General features: G+C 42.6%; 1 pseudogene; it reads right to left on the bottom strand.

Annotated features, from left to right (window-relative positions):
• Positions 1-15,110: 15,110 nt before the first annotated feature.
• Positions 15,111-15,746, bottom strand: LOC106735813 (mitochondrial import inner membrane translocase subunit Tim9 pseudogene; annotated as a pseudogene).
• Positions 15,747-23,187: the final 7,441 nt, after the last annotated feature.

Here is a 23,187-nt window from a genome sequence, read left to right as displayed (position 1 = left end):
GAAGGGCGGGTGTGCACGGGTCGGCAGAGTTGGCGAGTGTACACCAGTGTGACCTAGAAATGTGAGGTGTGCAGCTCTGCCAGTTCGCCGTCACGGCCGCAGGTGGGGGCGACAGGTGGCGAGCTTTTGCAGCGAGGGCTTCCAGCACAGGCCCGTGGTAGGCCCCTGCGGACTAACCAGGAGTGACACCAGGCTTAACAGTCCCCTCCTTAAGAGTGGACAAACTTGAATTTCCACAGTTAAGTGCCACACTGGAGTGTTGTACTCGGGACCATCCTGGGAGGGCTGAGATGAGCAGATAAGACTGTTCCACCCTGCAGGGCGAAATAGTCTGCTACAGGCTCTATAGGAGCGGATCTGCTGGGACACGCAGGCACCAAACATGCTGTGGGTATGTGGAGGAGGGGCGCCGTCGGGGCTCCGCTCTTCGTAGCTCTTGTCCATCATCCTCTCCCTCCAGCTGCCTCTTGAGTCACTGTCCAGTTTAGGGACCAACAACCTAAAAGTAGTTCCCTGTGCAATATGCCTTGTAAAGGGGATTCTGGCCCCATTTCAGATCCAGGCTTGAAATGTGTGTGACACGTGAGACTTCTGGGTCACCCTGACTTACCCACTTATGTGGGTATAGAAATTCAGTAATGAAGAACTGGGCCGAATCTTAAAAATTAGTAAATGGACTACATTTACCCCCCCCCCCGCAATTATTTACATTTATGTGGCTGATATGTACAAATATTTTCTCCAAAATTGAGATCTTTCTCTGAAATTGTTCCCCTGTGGGGAAAACACATAGACTTAACTAATACAGTTCATATCTCTAAAACTTACAGTATTAATAACTCAAAGTAATTTTGAGGCCTTTGGAGACAGCCCTTTTTAAATTTAGAAATATAATAAAAAATGATGCTGGAAAGTTAGTAAAGAGCCCTGAGCTCTATTACTGGAAGAAGGCAGAGCAAGAACAGTATGGGATCCTACAGAGATTTAGCTTTGTAGTTCTCATCACTTGAATATGCTTTCAGGTGGCAGCTGTAATTGCAAGGTGAGTCATGGGCGATGTTTATGTTCACCTAAGACCTCAGTTCTTGCTAAGGTTCATAGGGCACTGACACTACCCAGAAGAGCCTGAATTACTAGATAGTTAACACCTTCAGAGATCCCTGTTTGTATGTTAATTTTAGGAAACATTACTCTTAAAAGGGCTGGTATTGTTTATGCAGAACTTAATTATTTTTTTAAGAGAAATTTTTGATATAGGACTCCTAATCATCCCCCAGGGTGCATGGCCACACCGCAGTCCCTTCTCCTCCAGTCTCCTCTCAGGATTTTGGGTACACACACACATGCACCTGGTGGGAATTTAAGCCACTGGGTCCGGGACTTGAACCACAGTCAACAACATGGGAATCTAGTGACACACCATTACGCCCTCTGCTGGCCCTTATAACTTAATTTTTGTCTAATGGTTTATAATTTTTACTAGGCCCATAGTAACACCGAGGACTTGCTTCTGAATAAAGTCTATAGCTTTTATAAACGAAATAGTCAGCCACTTAGTGCTAGCTACAGAGAAAGCTCTCACTGCATTCACAACAGCAAAATGATGAAAGGAGAAAGAAATTGGACCTCATTGCTTTCTGAACTCAACATGATGATCCCATCTTTTCTACTTTTTATGTAACTAAGACTACTCTTATTAGAATTCCAAATTTATGAACTCCACGTGCACACACATTTTTCTCTAAACCGAAGCACAACTTGTGGACCTAATATCTAAACTCTGGTTCATTTTAGAGCCAGGTTTCAGGTCCACGTGCATTTGAATAATTCTGAAATACCACTGTGTACACTCAGTAACACTGTGTCACCCACAGGATAAAATCCAGACTCTGTCTTACTCTCCACAGATAGATCTTAGCCTTTCTGGCGTTGTATTTTACTGCTCCTTTTAATGAATTCTCTACTGTCCTCTAAATTGACTGGGCTCATTTCTTCTGCATCTTTGATCACATCCTGCCATTCTTTTCTCTACCTGATTCCAGTCACTCTTTGAAAACTTGGCTTATTGGAACGTCTCGGGGAAGACTTTCTTGACTTCCAGCCTTCTAGCGCTCATTGTGAATATTATGTGGGAAGCCCCTTAACATTTTTATTTTCTTTTTAAGAAAATACTTGGGGGCCAGCAGGTGACATAGTGGTTAAGGTGCTGGACTCCCACATGGTCAACCATGGTTCAAATCAAAGAACCAGTGGTTTGAAACTCACGTTGGGCACGTACGTGTGCATGCCCAAAACCCCAAGAGGAGAATGGAGAAGGGATTGCAGCATGGCCACTGCCCTAAAGGAGGGGGGGATTTCTCTCTGTCTCTGTCGAGTGTCTCTAGCAAGCATATGTGCCCTATAGTAAAAATCTCTCAAAAAAAAAAAAAAAAAAAGAAAGAAAGAAAGAAAGAAAGAAAATGTTTGTTTCCATGGTGTGTATTACTAACATTAAAAAATAAATAAATATAAAAGATAAGAAAAAAGTTCAGGGCCAGCAGGTGGTATGGTTAAGGCACTGGCTGACCATGGTTTGAGTCCCAGACCCGGTGACTTGTTTTCTTACTTTTTTTTTCTCTTGCTCTCTGTCTCTCTGGTGAGCACACATGCTCTGTAGCAAATGAAAACAATAATAATAATGATAAATAAAGTTAAATAGATTAAAAACAAAAAAGTAAAGCTCATTTTCAGTTTTCCAATGGTTCTCATCCCTCTCTCTTACCCACACAGCCCCTGGCCTATTTATTACCTCAGGACCAGTTCAAAATGGCCCATTCACTGCCATTAATTATCACAGAAGATAACCAGGGCCAGGGATGTAGGGAGGAGGGTTGGAAGAGAAAGACTGTCCAGTTTCCACTCAGAGATAGGGCAGGCAGAGAGTCACAGAATTCAGATGAAAAGGCTGGTGGAGGAGGCCCCTCAGTGTTGCAGGCTGCTTGTAATATAACCCACTCTGACCCCTTCACATCATCACAGAAGAACCATTCCTGATCCTGTCTCTGTGATTTACCTTTCCCCTTTTATCCTTATCCTAGAAAACACTAAAATAGGTTTAGGAATAATGGTCCAAGTTTTTTTAAAAAATTTTATTTATTCATTATTTTTAATTTGACCAGAGAGAGACACAGAGAGAGGGAGAGATAAAGTGAAAAAGCAAACCACCAGGTCCAGGACTCAAACCATGATTGGCCATATGGGAGTGTCCTGTGCCTTAATCACCACGCCACCTGCTGGTCTCTCCAAGTTATCTTTTAGGAAAAAGGAATTGAGTATACATTTATGTATTTGATTCACTTAAACTCCTTTCTGTACTGTTTCAACAGGTCACTTATGGCCAACCTTATGCCAGGCTCCAAGTGAGATATAGATTTTTGTTCTAGAAACATTCACATAAGGACTGTCAAGTATATCACCTTCTGTGAGGGATACTATAGGATCAGTTACAAAGTAGGTAGTTGAACTAATTGACCTCTAAGGCCTTTCCCACTGTAAGATATCTGAACTACACATATATGAGACTTTTAGAGAATGTATAAGTTTCTTGAGGGCACGATCTGTGTATTAACCTAAGCCAGTGGTTGGGATCCATTTGTGAATCATAAAATCAATTTAGGCCAGGGACCAGCAGTTGGCATAATGGCTACGTCGCTGTACTCCCATGTAGTCGACCGTGGTTTGACTCCCGGACCCAGTGGCTTAAACTCACTCTGGACGCATGTGCGTGTGTGCCCAAGATCCTGAGAGGAGAATGGAGAAGGGATTGCGGCATGGCTATCTCCCCTGGAGGTGACTTCTCGCTTTCTGTCTCTATGTCTCTCTGTCTTTCTGGTGAGCACACACGCCCTATAGCAAAAACCTCTCAAAAAAAAAAAAAAAAAGGAAAAAAATGTGTAGGTCATAATAAGTATTTTTTAACTATGAAGTGGAAATGAGACCAGTAGATTGGTTGCTAAACTCCCATGTAGTCAACTGCAGTATGAGTCCCGGACCTAGTGGCTTGAAATTCATGCTGGGCATGTGTGCGTGCGTGCCCAAAATCCTGAGAGGAGAATGGAAGAGAAGGGATTGCATTGTGGCCATCCCCCCGGAGGTGATTTCTCACTTTCTGTCTCTCTCTCTGTCTGGTGAGTATTTGTGCCCTATTACAAAAAGTCCCTCTCGTTCAAAAAAAAAAAAATTGGGGAAGTATAAAAGCATAGAAAATATCCAAGTAAATCATTCATAGGAGGGGTGATTACTGTTTTATGAAACTTTTGTTTCAATGACAGATAAAATGTATATGCTTTACATAGTAAAATATATTTATTTATGTTAAATCATTCTTTAAAAAAGTTTGAAAATCACTCATTTATGCCAGTCCTGACTGACTGGAAGGCAACTCAAGAAGTAGGTGTTGGAGGACCAGTCCCATAGCCTGCTAGTTAAGGGAGCTATATATCCCACACAGCTGACCATGGTTCAAGTCCTGGCCCTGGTAGCTTGAAAAACATGCTAGGCACTTGTGTGCACACACTCAAAATCCTGACAGGATGGAGAAATGGAGGAGAAGGGATCTTAGCGTGACTACACTCCACTGGGGAGAGTGCTTTCTCTCTGACTCTGGGTAGTACATGTGCCCTCTGCAGATTAGAAACAAGGAACAAGAAAGAAAAAAATGTTGGCTATTTAAATGCCAAATCACTAGTACTGTTCAAAGTAACATTTTAACTGTAGAAGTAAGGCACTGCCAGATTTTTAAAAAGCTGAGATAGTGTGGGTAATAATAAAATATTTAACCAAATTTTACAAATCTTCATGAAACTAGTTGAGACTCTGATTCTTCTGTCAAGATGTAAGTTTAGGGACTAGCAAATCACATAATGATTATATCGCTGGACTCCCGTGTAGTTGACCACTTTTGAGACCCAGACCTGGTAGCTTAAAACTCAGGCTGGGTGTGTGAGTTTTGGATTGTTGAATGGCCATCCCTCCCTCCTGGAGGGTGGATTTCTCGTTTTCTGTCTCTCTCTCTCTCTGTGTGTCTCTCCAGTGAGTGCATGCACTCTATAGCAAAAATCTCTCTTAAAAAATTATGTAAGTTAGATATCTCAGTCTGAAACAGAGATATTTAATTTTGGGGGCTAGCTTTATGGTGGAGAGATAAAGTGCTTCTCAAGAGAAGCTAGATTCCACTCAGTGAAATGATTCAGATCTCCACCCAGTCAATCTGAAACATACTGGGGACATGAGTAAGTGCCTAAGACCCTATGGGCTGTGGGATGAAGGAAGGCCATCGTAGTGTGACAAGAGGATGCTTAGCACTTTCTTTCTCACATGCACATGTATGCATGCTATTGAGAATTCTGAGCTGTGGCCCCTCGAATAAAGAAAAAACATTTTTAAAATTTTAACTTACTTAATTTCTGTTAGGAAAAGATAGTTTTAAGGATATCTGGTGTCCCTGGAGAGAGAGGTGTTTGTGTTTACATCTCTAGCTTTCTTCATTCCTAGCTTTTCTTTGGGATTCTGAAATTTGTGAGCTGGCCTTGGTGGACTTGGGTAGATAAGGGAGTTCAGGAGAATGTAGTTCTTAGAGTCAGAACCACTGGTCAGCTGATTAGCCTTGGGCAAGTCATGTAACTTTGCTGTCCCTCAGTCATATCTGCAAGTCAGGATAATGACACTTGCCTGCCTTCCTGGTAGAGTTGTGTAAGTCAAATGAGATCATAAATATAACCAATATTTGGAAAAACACTATGTTGAAGTATTTCACAACATAATTTAATTCCTCCATCATTTAAAAAAAATTTGAGGGACCAGCAGTTAGCGTAATGGCTATGTCGCTGGACTCCCATGTAGTCAACCGCGGTTTGAGTCCCGGACCCGGTGGCTTAAACTCACACCAGGCAAGTGTGCATGCGTGCCCAAGATCCCGAGAGAAGAATGGAAGAGAAGGGATTGCGGCGTGGCCATCTCCCTTGGGGGGGTGATTTCTCACTTTCTGTCTCTCTGTCTCTCTGTCTGGCAAGCGTACACGCCCTATAGCAAAAACCTCTCCAAAAAAAAAAAAAAAGGATTCGAGGCAGCTAGATGCAAAGGTATGAGGTGGCTTTATTGTTACTGCGAATTCTGAGCTGTGGCCCCTTGAGTCACTTTCTTATTCCAGCATTGCCCCTCAGCCGTGTTCCATGTGGCTCTCTGCAGACAGCTCTGAATACCGTGCTTCATACTGGTCTTCCACGAGTGGCGTGAAGGGCACAGTACTCTGGCAGTTTTACCTGCTGTTTTCCTGCCTGTCTCCTAGCCTTGCTTATTTTCCCCCCTTGCGCAAACATTCCGTGCGTGCCATGAGCATTCAGTACATCCCTGTAAGCAGAGGTAGGGGTGGCATACCAGGTGGATGTGAGCACAGAGTTATGCTTTGCCACAGGAGCCTTTACGATCAGAAGGGAAGAGTTCGGAATACTCACTTTCCTCTCAACTAAAAATGTTTCTTTTTTCAGTAGCCATGTCAGGCTGTTCCTGAGACCCATTTGGTATAAATGACATCTCAGGAAATTTTCTGTGGGAACCAAAATGAACCACAGCACTGAGATTGTTCTTTTCTTACCAATAGCCTAGTGCAATACACTGCTTAGAGTAGTTTGCACTTGCTGCGCTGGCTTTGTGATAGGGTCAAGCTAAAAACATGTAACACTAAGCTGTGGGTGCAAAGGTACTCACTGAAGCACTGTTTGTAAAGTGTTAGTCACCTTGTGCTGTGCTGATATGGACAAAATACCAAGGTATGTTAAGTGAAAAATTAATGTTACAAAATAGCATGTATTCGTGATTCATTTTGGTAAATAAATGAGTAGATATTATATGCATATATATATTTTTTTAGAAGAATAGAAAAGCTTGGGACCAGCAGTTAGTGTAATGGCTATGTCACTGGACTCCCATGTAGTCGACCGTGGTTCGAGTCCCGGACCCGGCGGCTTAAATTCATGCCTGGCACGTGTGCGTTTCTGCCCAAGATCCTGAGAGGAGACTGGAGGAGAAGGGATTGCGGCATGGCCATCCCCCCTGGGGGATGATTTCTTGCTTTCTGTCTCTCTGTCTGTCTCTGTCTTTCTGGCAAGCGCGTGCACCCTATAACAAAAACCACTCCAGGGGACCAGCAGTTAGCGTAATGGCTATGTTGCTGGACTCTCACATAGTTGACCATGGTTTGAGTCCCGGACCCGGTGGCTTAAACTCACGCCTGGCGCGTGTGCATGCGTGCCCAAGATCCCGAGAGGAGAATGGAGGAGAAGGGATTGCGGCGTGGCCATCCCCCCTGGGGGGTGATTTCTCGCTTTCTGTCTCTCTGTCTCTCTCTGTCTGTCTGGCGAGCGCACGCGCCCTATAGCAAAAACCTCTCAAAAAAAAAGTAACAGTAAGAAAAACCACTCCAAAAAGAGGGGAGGGAAAACAAAGGAAAAACTTAAATAGTGATTATTTTATTTATTTATTTTTTTGAGAGCTTTTTTTTTTTCTCGCTATAGGGCACGTACGCTCACCAGACAGACAGAGAGAGACATAGAGACAGAAAGCGAGAAATCACCCCCCAGAGGGGATAGTCACACCGCAATCCCTTCTCCTCCATTCTCCTCTCGGGATCTTGGGCACGCACGCACACGCGCCCGGCGTGAGTTCTAAGCCATCGGGTCCGGGACGCGAACCGCAGTCGACTACGTGGGAGTCCAGCGACATAGCCATTATGCTAACTGCTGCTGGTTCCCAATAGTGGTTATTTTTGGGAAGAGGAACTAGAGTAGTAAGAGGGGAGTTCTTGTTTTTTTTTTTTTTCATGTATGTACTTTTCCTTAGTGTTTGCATTTTTTAACTAAGTATTTTAAAAATGTGTTAGGGCTAGCATGTAGCATGGTGGTGAGGCACTGGACTCCCACATGGCCAATAGTGGTTCCAGTCTCCGACCTGGTGTTTTGAAAATCAAGCTAGGCTCGTGTGCATGCATGACCAAAATCTGGAGAGGAGAATAAAAGAGAATGGATTGTGGCATGACCACCCGTCTTGGAGGGTGATTTCTCAATTTCCTTCTCACTCTTTTCAGTGAGCACGTGTGCCCTATACCTCGCCCCCCCCCCCAAAAAAAAAAAGTAAACAATTTTTTTTTTTTTTAGAGATTTTTGTTATAGGGTGCATGCTCTCCCCAGAGAGTCCGAGAGACAGAAAGTGAGAAATCACCCTCCCCAGGAGGAGGGGGTGGCCACACCATAGTCCCTTCTCCTGGGACACACACACACACATGCACCGCATGAGCTTTAAGCCACTGGGTCCAGGACTCAAACTGTGGTCAACTACATGGGAGTCCAGTGATGTAACCATTATGCCATTTACTGGTCTCAATATTTAAAAAAATTTAAAATTTTGTCAGAGGGTGCATGCTCTTGGTGTGGGAAGGAGAGCCAGGTGAGAGGGAAAGCTAGAAAGTCTTACCCATGGGGCATGGTCATGCCACAACTTCTTTTCTTCCATCTGCCTCTTTTTTGTGAGATTTTGCGCATACTCACACATGTCCAGTATGTTTATTTATTTATTTGTTTGTTTGTTTGAATTTGACCAGAGAGGGACAGAGTGAGAGAGAGAGAAAGAGAGAGGGAAAGTAAGAAAGCAAGCTACCAGGTCTAGGACTCGAACTGTGGTCTGCTATGTGAGAGACCAGTGCCCTTAACCACCCCGCCACCTGCTGGTCCTCTTCAGAGTGTTTTTTAAGCTTCTAGATCTGGGACTTGGACAGTGCAGTTAGCAAGGTGGGATCCACACTCCTTTACCTCCAGGATTTGGGGCACATACACACACAAACCTGGGGTGAGTTTCAAGCGGTCGGGTCCAGGACTCGAACCTCAGTTGGCTGCGTGGGAGTCTAGCCCATTAACCACTGTGCCACTTGCTGGCCTCTGGGCCATGATTTTTTAAAAAGAACATTCAAAAACTATAAAAATATTCATGAGAACTTAATTGTGATAAAAGCATGCTAGACAAAACAATGTTACACATATTTTCATACATTGTTAACATTAAGCATATTTGTTTTTTACAAATCTTTCTTTATCTGTATGTACTTCCTATAGTCTCAGAATGCTGTCTCTCTTCATACACATTCCTGTGTCTCATTTGGTTAAATTATCTGGGGAATAAAGGGCAAAAGACATTCCAATTTATTAACTTTGAAAAGTAGATAAATAATTAATAGCTCTGGGAGTCCCTGCCTAGACTCTAGACAACAGGCCCTTTGGGCAGTCTTCCCCATTCTCAGTTTCAAATGCACTATTCATCCCTCTGGCATTATAATAATAATAAATAATAATCAATGTTCAAACACAGTCAAGACTGTTAGCAAACACATTTGTGAAAATATATTTTCTGAACATGTGTATGTATCTCATATGGAGGTAATAAACCAATGAGTAGCCATTTACAACTGAAAAAATTTTAAGACTGTAATACGTTGTTATTCACAAAACTTTAAAAATTGTGACTAGGTCTCTAGACTTCTTCAGCTAATTATTTTACTTTAAAATTGTGCTCCTTGGAGACCAGCAGATGGCATAATGGTTACGTTGCTGGACTGGCACGTAGTCACGACCACAGTTCAAGTCTTGGAACCGGTGACTTAAAACTTCCACTGGGTGCACGTGCATTTGTGCCCAAGATGCCAAGAGGAGAATGAAAGAGAAGAAATTGTCGAATGGTCACCCCCTGGGGGGGTGATTTCTTATTTTCTGTCTCTCTGTCTCTCTGGTGAACACATGCGCCTTATAGAAAAAAATCTCTCTTAAAAGAAAAATTTGTGTTCCTTATTAAACAATATTAAATGTGTAGGCAAATATGAAATATTATAATAGCCTAAAAAAAAGTTTGGGCTGGCAGGTGGTGTGGTAGTTAAGGCAGCTGGACTCCCAAATGGTTGGACACGGTTCGAGTCCCAGACCTGGCAGCTTGCTTTCTTACTTTCCTTCTCTTTCTCTGTCTCTCTCTGGTCAACTTAAAAAATAAATAAGTAAAATAATGACAATAAAAATTAAATTAAAAATAATTCTTTTTTAAAAAGTTTTGAGACCAGCAGTTGGTGTAATGGCTGTCACTGGACTCCCACGTAGTCGACTGTGGTTTGAGTCCCAGACTCAGTGGCTTAAACTCACGCCAGGTGCGTGTGCGTTTCTGGCCAAGATCCTGAGGGGAGGACAGAGAAGGGATTGCGGTGTGGCAATCCCTGGGGAATGATTTTTGCTTTCTGTCTCTCTGTCTCTCTCTGTCTTTCTGGCAAGCACATGCGCCCTATAGCAAAAACCTCTTCAAAAAAAAGTTTGTTGAATGAGAGCCTACCAATGCCGGTTATTAACAACAGAAGAGCACAATAGCTCCTAGCTTCTTGTGGCTATTGGAGCTTGCTTGACTGACTTGGGACCAATAGTTCTAGAGACTTGTTGGTTTTCTTACTGCTGATGGGATTTGTATCATCACACAGTCTTTCTCTAAACATTTCTGAAAAATTAGGATATCTACTTGCCTGCTGTACCTCTGACTCTTATCTCAGAATATCTTTTTCTTTGGCCCTAGAAACAGATATATCTGGGGTCAGCAGGTGGCCTGGTGGTTAAGGTGCTAGACTCTGACATGGCTTATCACAGTTCAAGTCCTGGACATGGTGGCTTGCTTTCTTACATTTCCTCTCTCTCTCTCTGGCAAGTGCATGTGCCCTACAGCAAAATTTAAAAATATTAGTAATAATAAATAAAATAAATAATTCTTAAAAAAAGGGGCTGACAGTTGGCATGGTGGTTAAGAATGCTGGACTCCCACATAGTCAACTGTGGTTCAAGTCCCATACCTGGCAGCTTGCTTTCTCACTTTCCCTCTGTGTTTCTCTGATCAAACTGGAAAATAATAATAATAATAAAGTTAAATAAAATAATTCTTAAACAAACAAACAAAAAAGACGCTGGACTCCCACATGGCTGACTGCGGTTCAAGTCCTGGACCTTCTGGGTTGCTTTCTCACTTTCCCTCTGTGTTTCTCTGATCAAACTGGAAAATAATAATAATAATAAAGTTAAATAAAATAATTATTTCATTTATTTATTTTAATTTGACCAGAGAAGGAGAGAGAGAGAGACAGAGAGAGAGAGAGAGAGAGAGAGAGAGAGAGAGAGAGAAAGTGAGAAAGCAAACTGCCAGGACTCAAACTGCAGTTGGCCTTGTGGAAGTCCTGTGCCTTTAACCACCATGCTACTTGCGGGCCCCCTAAAATAATTCTTAAAAAAAAAAAAAAAAGAAACAAATGTATCCTTAAGGTTTAGCCACAGAGTTTCAATAATGCTGTTTGTTTTGTATCCTAGCATCCTCTGTTCTGTTCTTATTCTTCCTTTTCTGTGGTGGCACATGTCCACAGCAGAGCTTTTGTAATACTAGACTAATAGTAATAGCTAAGCTCTTTACATAATACGGTGTGGCTTTAGTCTTCCCAGCTCTTTCTCTTATGGGATCTGGGCTATTACTAGACCCACTTTATATGTGACAAACTGAGACCCAGAAACCTTGAGATCACAAAGCTGGCGAGTGGCAGAGCACGGCGTGCAGGCTTCAGAGCCATGTGCATAATGCCTGGACTATACTGCTTTTCAGAGATGGCTGACCTTAGTGTGGAGTTAGAGCCTGAAAATAGCTATCAATTGCATTACTTAGTGGTTCAAAGAAGAAATGAATTAAAGCATAGACGTTAACTTTTTTTCTCATTGCCCCTTTTGTGTAATGAGAACTTGGCCCTCACCTTTGGGACCTGCATCTATAACCCTAGATAGTACATAATGAGCCCATTAAGAACATGAGAAGATTTTCTTTCCCCCAGAAAAGCTACCACAGGAGATATCTGACAGCTCCTTATCATACAGTTCATTTCTCCCAAGAAGTCCTTGGCCACATGTAGATATTCTGCCCAGGAGGGCTAACACAACTAAGCTAAATAAAACTTGGAGATATGTTGAAGAATTTTTTTTTCTTTTTTTTTGCTATAGGGCGCATGTGCTCGCCAAAGAGACAAGAGAAAACGAGAAATCACCTCCCAGAGGGGGCGGCCATGCCTTAGTCCCTTCTCTTCTATTCTCCTCTCGGGATCTTGGGCACGCATACACACGTGCCTCGTGTGAGTTTAAACCCCCGGGTCTGGGACTAGAATCGTGGTCGACTACATGGGAGTCCAGCAACATAGCCATTACGCTGTCTGCTGGTCCCAGAGATGTGCTTGCCAATTTAGGACACTTCACCTTGAAATGGCAAAGGAGGGTAAAAAGAAATGATTTTATTTTTTTCCTGTGAACTAGGAAAGAACTAGAGGGCTTCCTGGGAGACCCATTAAGTCAGGAGGTCCTCACCAGGTTTATTTTTGCAACCACTTGCATCTATCTAATGAGGGTTTCTAAACTGTGTAAGTCTATTATATAAATCTAGTATCCTGAAATAAAAAAGAGCCAGACCTGATTTGTACAGAAATTCATACTTAATTACTCCATTTGCAGCTCCAGCCAGGTCAGCTGGCAAAGGAAACCACAGACACCTAACGGAGATGAGGCCAGATGGTATAAGCTTAATACCTAGGGACAAGACTAATGAGATCCCCTCAAGGAAGCTAGAGGAGCTGCTTCTACAAGCCTCCTGTTTTAGGGAGGACACCAGGCTTGCTTAGAGACCTTACATTGGCCTGTACTCTATGAAATGATAGCTTTACCTATCTAAGGCCTTAATAATTCTTCTTTTATAGCTGTTTCTCTGCAAGTAGGCACACTGTTGCCCGTGCTGGTCAGCGTGCAGATGTGCTTTGGTGTCTCCACTGTTTCAGGATGATTTCTTGAGGTCCCTATACCTGAGAGGTTCAATATTTATAGTTTCCACTGTCATTACATAATCTAATTTCATTAGGTTAGGGATAGGAGAAAGAAGTCATAAATAGGCAAAAATAAAAATAACCCTTTTTTTTTTTTTTGGAGAGGTTTTTCCTATAGGGTGTGTGTGCTCGCCAGAAAGACAGACAGAGACAGAGAGACAGAAAGCGAGAAATCACCCCCCAGGAGGGATGGCCACGCTGCAATCCTTTCTTCTCCATTTTCCTCTCAGGATCTTGGGCACGCATGCACACACGCCCAGCATGAGTTTAAGCTACCAGGTCTGGGACTTGAACTGTGGTCGACTACATGGGAGTCCAGTGACATGGCCATTACACCAACTGCTGGTTCCTAAAAATAAAACTGTGTATTAATATTTGCTGTAGCTTTCTAAAAAGTTTTATTATGCAAGAATTTTAAACATATGAAGGTAGAGAGAAAGTGGTATAGTGATTTTCATGTCTCCACCATCCAGCTGTAGAGATTTTTGCTACAGGGTGTGTGCACTTGCTAGAGAGACAGAAAGTGAGAATTTTAGGACACTTCACGTTGAAATGGCAAAGGAGGGTAAAAAGGAATCCCCCAGGGGAGATGGCCATGCCACAATCCCTTCTCCTCCATTCTCTCTGGGGATCTTGGGCATGCACGCACACGCACATGAGTTTTAAGCAGCAGGGTCTGGGACTTGAACCAAGGTCAACTATGTGGGAGTCCAGCTACATAACCATTATGCCATCTGCTGGTTCTGGCCCATCTATTTTTGTTTTATTTGTTGTCCTGATTATCTTGAAGCAGATACATATTATTTATAACATATTTATCTGTACTGCAGTATATAGCTCTAAAAAATAGTTGTATTTGAAAACATGGTCACAATATCATCACACCTAAAACATGAATAGTTTCTCAGTTGTCATCAAATATGTAATTAGTGTTCAAATTTCCCCAACCGTCTCACAAATGCTTTTTACCAATTGGCTTATATGAAGCAGGGTCCACATAATGTCCAACTATTATGTTTAGTTGATATTTATTTTTTTAAGAATTATTTTATTTAACTTTTTTTACTTATTTATTATTTATTTTAATTTGACAAGAGAGGGATAGAGAGAGAGAAAATAAGAAAGCAAAGTTTCAGGTCCAGGATGTGAACCATAGTTGGCCATGTTCTGTCCAGCACCCTTAATCACCATGCCACCTGCTGCCCTCCCCTTTTTTTTTAATAGAAACAGTTATTCAGTGATATTTCCATTTATTTCACTTTCAGTAATAAAGCTTTTATTTCTCATACATGATTGAACATATATTTTGCTTTAAAATTAACAGCCATGATTGATTAAACAATGGTTGGTTTTTCTAATCAAGTGACCAAGCTGCTGAATCTTAAGGCCTCAACGGAAGTTGCATTGTATTATATTTATTTCACAATAAGGCCCCCTTTTTTTTTTTTTTTAAAGAGAGATTTTTGCTATAGTGTGTGTGTGCTCACCAGCGAGACAGGAAGAGGAAAAATCACCCCGCAGTGGGGATGGCCACACTGCAATCCCTTCTCCATTCTCCCAGGATTTTGGGTATGCACACACACACACCTGGTGTGAGTTTCAAGCCAACAGGTCTGGAACTTGAACCGTGGTTGATTATGTGGATGTCCAGCGATGTAAACATTATGCCACCTGCTCGTCCCATGCTGGGCCATGACCTTCTATTTTGATTATCCTTGGTATATAGTGATTTTCTTTTTCTAGTCATTTCCATTTGCTGAACAGTTGTGACTAACAGTTTAACATGGTGACTACTGCTTTTAGGGGATTCTATCAGATGAATCCTCACTTCCAGTGCAATAGCTGTTGACACACTTTCATTGATAGTCCATCCATATGGACCTTTCTTTTTTTTTTGGAGAGGTTTTTGCTATAGGGCGTGTGCGCTCGCCAGACAGACAGAGAGAGACAGAGAAATAGAAAGTGAGAAATCACCCCCCAGGGGGGATGGCCACGCCGCAATCCCTTCTCTTCCATTCTCCTCTTGGGATCTTGGGCACGCACACACACGCGCCTGGCGTGAGTTTAAGCCACCGGGTTTGGAACTCGAACCACGGTTGACTACGTGGGAGTCCAGTGACATAGCCATTACACTAACTGCTGGTCTCCCATCTGGACCTTTCTATCGTGGTTGGCCAAGGAGTTCAACTAGGCTGCCAGGAGTTTATTCTGTTCAATAGATATTCCTGAACTCTCATGGATGTTCTTTGTGTCATTTTTAGGTACTTCTGTACGCGATGTTCAGAACAGGTAATCTCTTCAGGTTTTACTTCTTTTGTTGTCAAGTCCTTAACGCAGTCTAAAAAGTATGTTTCTGAAAGTTTATCGTAGGCTCTAAGAAATTCCTTAAACTGTTTTATCTGATCAGGTTCTGGTATTTGTGCAGCCATATTTTTGTGGTATGTTTATTAGTCACCTTTTCTAATGCATGAGTTTCCTTTTTGTTCTGGGAAAGTAGCTGTCCAAGCTTGGCACGAATGTCTCCAGTGAGGTCTGTTTTCTTACTTAAGCACAAGCTGTGGCATCGACCCAGTACGAGGCTGGGGGTGCTGCATCTTGGGTGGAGTCTAAGAGCTGTGAGGGTCCAGATTAGGGAAGGCGCCGCAGCTGCTGGATTGCAGAGCTAGTTGATATTTCTTAATTTTCTCTGTTTTGTTTTTCCAATAATCATTTTTATTGAAATATAATTCAGTCAAGTGCCACATACCATTTCAGTCAATGATGTATAAAACAGGTTCCATAAGATTATAAAAGGCAATACCAGGGACCAGCAGATAGTGTAATGGTTGTGACGCTGGACTCCCTCATAGTCAACTGTGGTTCAAATCCTGGACCCAGTAGCTTAAAACTCATGCTGTGCATGTGCATGAGTGCCCAAAATCTCAAGAGGAGGATGGAGAAGAAGGAATTCTAGCATGACCATCCTCCCTGGGGGGTGATTTCTGATTTTCTGTCTCTCTCTGGGAAGTGCATACACCCTATAGCAAGAATCTCTCTCTCGCTCTAAAAAATAAAAATAAAAATAAAAGACAATACCATATAGCCTAGGTGTGCAGAAGGCTATACCGTTTAGGTAACTGTAAGTGTATGCTCTAAGGTTCATGCAGTGATGAAATCAACTAACAATGTATTTCTCAGAACACATCCCTGTCACTAAGTGATACATATCTTTATATAGAAAAGAGTCAATAAATCCTCAAGAGTACAACTCATTTTTTTCAAGCGTGTATACCTGAGAGGCCTCCACCCAGGCATGAAATAGAACATTATCATGGCTCAGCCACTGTGGCATAGCAGTAACGCAAGTGCCCTGCAAGATGGGAAGGCACATGAATGACTGCAGGCTTGAATCCCTGCATCCACTTGAAAACACACTGGGTGGGTATGCAGAAGCCCAGGATCTTGAGGGGCTGGAGGAAAAGAGGACCACTGTGTGATGAGACCCAGCTGAGGGTACTTTTCTCTGTCTCTCTCACTCATATACTTTCTATCATAGTAAAACCAAACCAAACCAAACCAAACAGGGCCAACCAGTGGTGTGGTGGTTAAGGTGCCTGGATCTCACATGGTTGGTCACATGATTCAAGCTTATAAAACTTTGACCCTGAAGCTTACAAAACACACTATGTGAGTGTTGGTGGTGGAGAAGGGATTGTGGCATGATCACTCCCATGAGGGTATGCTTTCTCACTTGTCTTCTTTCTCTCTCTCTCTCTATATATATATCTGTTCCTTTCGGCAAAATTAAAAACCAAACAAAAATGTTACCAGGACTCAGTAGTGTATTTTTGTAGTTTTTGTTTTCATTTTAAATTGTCAGAGAATATGTGTGCTTACCATAGACTCCTCCCCCTTAAAAATTGTGTTGCTTTTTTCCTACTGATTTGTAGAATTCTTTATATATTTTAAATATGAGTCCTTTCCTAGATATTTTTACTACAAATTTCTCCTACTCTGTGATTTCACGCTCTTATTGATGTCTTGATGAGTAGAAGTTCTTAATGAAGTCCAGTTCATCAGCTGTTCCTTTTGTGGTTTGCACTTTTCATTTTTTACTTTCAAAGTCACTCTCTGTCTTTGAGGACATGAAAATATTCTATTTTTTTAAAAAGAATTATTTATTTATTTAATTTTATTTGTTGTTATTATTTTTTAATTTGACCAGACAGAGACAGAGAGAGGGAGAGGGGGAAGTGAGAAAGCAAGCTGTCAGGTCCAGAACTAGAACCACACTTGGCCGTGTGGGCATTCAGTGCCCCTAACCACCATGCCACCTACTGGCCCCAAGAACATGAAAATATTCTATGTTATCCTCTAGAAGTGTTGGTGTTTTGTCTTTTACATTTTTATCTATAGTTCTTCTGAAATTTAGTTTTGTGATTGATATGAGGTAGGGGTCACATCAGTCATTGTTTTTCCATGTTAATGTCTAGTTGGCCTTTTTGTTTTTGGAGAGGTTTTTACTACAGGGCATGTGCGCTCACCAGAAAGAGAGAGAAAGAGAGACAGAAAGTGAGAAATAACCCCTCAGGGGGACGACCATGCTGCAATCCCTTCTCCTCCATTCTCCTCTTGGGATTTTGGTCACACACACACATGCACCTGGCATGAGTTTAAGCCACTGGGTTTGGGACTTGAACCGTGCTTGACTATATGGGTCAACCGGTCCCAACCTATTTTTTTTTAAAGGAATTATTTATTTAATTTTATTTATTCATTCTTTTATTTTATTTTGACCAGAGAAACACACATACAGAGAGAGAGAGAGAGAAAGTGAGAAAGCAAGCCACCAGGTTCAGGACTTGAACTGTGGTTGGCCATGTGGGAGTGTCCAGTGCTTTAACCACCATGCCACCTGCTGGTCCCCCAGTTGACCTATTCTATATAAAAAAGACCATCCTAGGGCCAGCAGATGATGTGGAGGTTAAAGCAGCTGGATCCCACATCCAGCTGCACAGTTCGAGTCCTAGATCTAGCAGCTTGAAAAACACACTGGGCACATGTACACACATGCCCAAAATGCCTAGAGGAGAATGGAGGATAAGGGCTTGAGGCATGGCCATTTCCCCTGGAGGATGATTTCTCACTTTCCCTCTCTCTGTGTTTCTCTCTGTTGAGCACAGGTGCCCTATAGCAAACAAACAAACAAAAATGTCTGTTTTTCGGGACCAGCAGTTAGCGTAATGGTTATGTTGCTGGACTCCCACGTAGTTGACCTGGTGGCTTAAAACTCATGCCGTGTGCGTGCGTGCCCAAGGTCCCGAGAGGAGAATGGAGGAGAAGGGATTGCGGCGTGACCATCCCCCCTGGGGGGTGATTTCTCGCTTTCTGTCTCTCTGTCTCTCTCTGTCTGTCTGGTGAGCGCACGCACCCTATAGCGAAAATCTTCTCCAATAATAATAATAATAAAAGTCTGTTTTTCTCTCATGAAATGAAGAAGAAAATGTTTGAAGATTTGTCTTTGCTTTTTAAAATTTTTTTTGAGAGAGATTTTTGCTACAAGACATATGTGATCGCCAGAGAGACAGAGAGAAACAGAAAGTGAGAAATCACACCCTGGGGGGGGGGGTGGCAGATGGCCACATTGCAATCCCTCCTCTTCTATTCTCCTATCGGGATTTTGGGCATGCACGCACGTGTGCCCAGTGTGAGTTTTAAGCCACTGGGTTTGGGACTCAAACCATGGTTGACTACATGCAAGTCCAGTGACATAATCATCACACCATCTGCTGGTCCCAGGTATTCTTTTTTTAATTTGGCAGAGGGTGCATGCACTTTCAGGAGAGAGACACAGAGGGAAAGTGAGAAAGCACCCCCCATCTGACATAGTCACACTGCAATCACCTTTCATTAACTTCTCTCTCCCTTTGGAATTTTGAATATGCGTGCATGCCTATCTGGCATGTTTTTAAAGCTGCTCCGGAAGGCCATGTGGGATCCAGCCATCTGAATCACCACACCACGGGTTGGCCCACCTTTGCTGTTCTTGGCCCTTTGTGTCTTATATAAAATTTACAATCTTTTTGCCATCTTCATAAAAAATTCCTGAGATTTTGATTGGAATTGCATTAAATCTATAGATCAATTTGGGTAGAACAGACACATTTATAATATTAAATCTTTGCATTTAAGAATATGGTATATATCTCTACTTATATAGGTCTTCTGTAAGCTCTCCCTTAATTTTTTTTTTTCTCCTAAGAGAGATTTTTGTTATTGAGCACATGTGCTTGCCAGAGAGACAGAAAGCCAGAAATCACCGTCCTCCCAGGGGTGATGGCCACGCCTCAATCCCTTCTCCTCCAGTCTCCTCTTGGGATTTTGGGCATGCACATGTACCTGGCATGAGTTTCAAGCCACTGGATGTGGGACTTGAACTGTGGTTGACCTAGAGTCCAGAGACTTAACCATTATACCACCTGCTGGTCTCTAATTTTTCTTTTATAAAAAAATTTGTTATAGGGCATGAGTGCTCACCAGGGAGAGACAGAGAGAGCTAAAGAGTGGGGAAGTGAGGAAACATCCCTGCAGGGAGAATGCCCACATCACAGTCCCTTTTCCTCCGCCCTGAGATCTGGGGCCTGCATGCCCTCGTGTGCATAGCATGTTTCTCAAGCCCCCAGTTCTGGGGCTTGAACCGTGCAGTTGGTCATTTGGAATCCAGCTGCCTCAACCGCTATGCCACCAGCTGGCCCCTTAATTTTTCTTTTCTTTTCTTCCTCTCTCCCTCTCTTTCTCTCTCTCTTTTATTTTTTTTTTCCAGAAGTTTTTTGTCTTAGGGCATGCATACTTGCTGGAAAGAGAGAGAGAGGCAGAGACAGTGAGGGGGAAAGTGAGAAATCACCCCCTAGGGACGATGATCATGCTGCAATCCTTTCTCCATTTTCCTCCTGGGATCTTGGACACACACTCGCACATGCCCGGCATGATTTTTAAGCCACCAGGTCTGGGACTCGAACTATGGTCGACCATGTGGGAGTCCAGTGATGTAACTGCTATGCTACCTGGTGGCCCCAAACCCCTTTTTTCTTAGTAATGTTTACGGTTTTATGTGTGAAAGTTCTGTATATCTTTAATTAGATTTATTTCTAGGTATTTGATTTTTTGATGCTAAGATAAATGATATTTTAAAAATTTTATTTTCCTCTCCATTTAAAAAAAAATAATTATTTTATTTAACTTTAATTATTTATTTTAATTTGACTAAAGACGGACCGAGTGAGAGAGAATGAGAAGGAAAATAAGAAAACAAGCTGCCAAGTCTGGGACTCAGACTGCGGCCAGCCATGTGGGAGTTCAGCGTCTTTAATCACCATGCTACCTGTTGCCTGTTGGCCCCTTTCCTCTTCATTTATTAATGTTATGACAATTGGCAGGCAATTGATAATTTCATTATCAAAGGTAAATTAAAAGCCCATATTATAATAGAAGAAGTATTCTTTATTCTTGAGTTCAATGTGTTTTTACAGATATTTGCTTTCCACTTATAACAACAATACAGATAGTGTTTCATTCTTTCTAAAGTATCAGATGTAAGGGAAGAACTGAGAAGGGGAGGGCTCCAGAAGTTTCTTTAGGTGAGGAAGGGTGGCATCTCCTGGCAGAACTCACTTTAGGGAGCTGGAGCCAGGCTGGACCCACTTGACCCTGGAACAAAGCCCCAAGGGACGGAGACCGCATGGTGTCTGTCACTCATTTGTCTTCTAACCTAGGTGCCTATGGACTTATGTCTCATCTCAGTTCTTTGTAGGATGGTGTGAGAAGGGAGGGCTGCAAGCAAAAATGTAAAGACCTAGAATGTTCTAGTGGTAATGTCAGAAGACCCTGGACACAAGCTATCCTGCTTTGTTACCTATTTGATATTATATTATGAAACCTTATGTTACCTTATAACAAAACTTCTGTAGTTTTGGCACCTTGTGGCAGGACCTCCTAGAGGCATCCCCAGGGCCAGCAGGGGCAGTACAAGTAGCAATAATAACTTGCATGTGTAGAGAGCTTGCTATGTGCTAGACACTGTTCTAAGTACCTTATAAATACTAGCTCACTTAATCATCACAGCTGTCCCCGTGGGATAGATTAGTTAATGCTGTTCTTTATAAGGATAGAAACTGAGTCCCAGAGAGGCTAAATAACTTGCTCAAGGTCACGCAGCTCATAAATGGCAGAGCCAGGATTCAAACCTAAGCTGGCACGCACCAGAACTCATGCACTTAACATTAAATGGCCATTTAGGTGGCAGTAGCAGCTGGGGGCTAGAAGAGGCAAAAAATAATTGGGGATCCCTGCAGGAGATCTGGCCAGATAGCTAAGTGTACTTGATTTTTGGCATTGCTGAGCTATCCCTTGAAGACTGTTAGAAATATCTTGGGTTGGGGTTAGAGGCTTCTGTAGAAGGGGCTTCTATAGAAGGGGTCGGGGGCTAAATTAGCAGTCCAGGTCAATAGTAGTGAGACATGGGTAAGGTAAAGTGGTCACAATTTGATCCTTAGGTCAGGTTTACAGACTTAAGAAATGTTGTATTCATTGATTTTTCCATTTTATCACCTTAAGTTTTCCTTGGAGTCAGTGGAATCGTGACTTCTGGTCTGTTCCCTCTCTGAGGTGACAGGCACATCTATATTTAGGCCAATAGTCATGCCTCTGTGGTGATGGATCGGCCTGTGCCTCCAGAAATGGCATGCATTGAAGTGACATGTATGTCTTCCTAAACAGATAAATCATCAGCATTGTACTCTTGTTGTACACACTCAGAGGTCCTTCCACACAGCCTTACTTCTTCGGCAGATAAACTAACTTTTCTATGAAGACCGTAGATAGCCACTTGGGCAAGTGTCCATGAGCTCATGTAAGCAAATATTCAGCTCCAGCTGTGCCAAAAACAGAACGAATTTAGGGCTTCAAAGGTCTAATGCACAAGAGCTGTTCAGTTTGATAAAGAACATCATAGTTTCTCCCACTGACATGAATCAGAAATTGAAATTTTCTTTAGCCCCATTTTTTTCTTTCCTCTCCCATGTCACCAAGTTCTTTTGATTGTATCTTTTAAATATGAAGCTTTCAAATCTGTCCTCTTTTCCTTCTCTATTGCAACTAATAGTTTGTATCCTTTTGTTTTTACCCGGACTAGACAACAGCTCCCTAAATGCTTTTTTCTTTTCTCTAGTTGACTTCACTGCCGCTAACATTATTATTTTTTTTTGCTACAGGACGTGTGTACTTGCCAGAGACAGAAAGAGAGAGAGGGAAAGTGAGAAAGCACCTTCTAAAGAGGTTGGCCATGCCCCAAATCACCTCTCTTCCGCTTTCCTCTTGGGATTTTGGGCACGCATACATATGTACCCAGCATGCTTCTCTAGCCACTGAGTCCAAGACTTGAACTGCATAGTAGGCCGTATAGGATCCATGCTAACTGCTGGGCCCCCCAAATTATCTTTATAAGGCTTAAAACCATCATGTCAAAGGGGCCAACAGGTGGAACCATGGTTAAGGCACTGGATTCCTACACAGCAGACCGCAGCTCAAGCCCTGGACCTGACAGCTTGAAAATCATGCTGGGTGATGCGCATGAGTGCCCAAAAGCCCAAGGAGGAGAATGGAGAAGAAGGGATTGTGGCATGACCAACCCCCTGGGGGGCGATTTCTAACTTTCCCTCTCACTGTCTCTGTCTTTCTCTAGTGAGCACACGTGCCCTGTGGCAAAAACCTAAAACAAACAAAGAAATCCCAAAAAACCATCATGTCATGTCCCTACATTAAACTATTGCAATGGGTCTCATTGCTGAAGAGGATAAAATCTAATGTCCAAAAACTGGTCTATGAAGCTTCGTAGGAACTAGGCCATGCCTCTCTTTCAAGATCCCATCTCCCTTGTTCCCTCATCTGTGGCCCCCGCCATTCCAGACCTCCTGTGACTCCTAGAACCTGTGAGGTACTTTTGGACCCGGCGATTCTGTTCCAGTGTTTCTCAACACCTTCCCTGCCACCCCCTCCTCATCCTTGTTCTTTTGACCAATTCTGAGCTTTCCTTAGAGACGGTGCCTATACTCGTCTTGGGTAGGAGGCTCGATACACATCTACAAGCACTTCCTTCACCACATTGCATATATGAATGTCTGTCTTCCCTAGTAGACTGTAGGCACTTGAAGGGAGCTCTCACTCCTCATTGTATTCCCAGTACACCACAGGTTCTTTGCAAA

The sequence above is a fragment of the Tupaia chinensis genome, unplaced genomic scaffold (assembly GCF_000334495.1).
Source record: "Tupaia chinensis unplaced genomic scaffold, TupChi_1.0 Scaffold000532_1, whole genome shotgun sequence".
Taxonomy (NCBI): Eukaryota; Metazoa; Chordata; class Mammalia; order Scandentia; family Tupaiidae; genus Tupaia; species Tupaia belangeri.
Note: the sequence above shows the minus strand (reverse complement) of the source record. Positions and strands in the feature narration are given on the sequence as shown.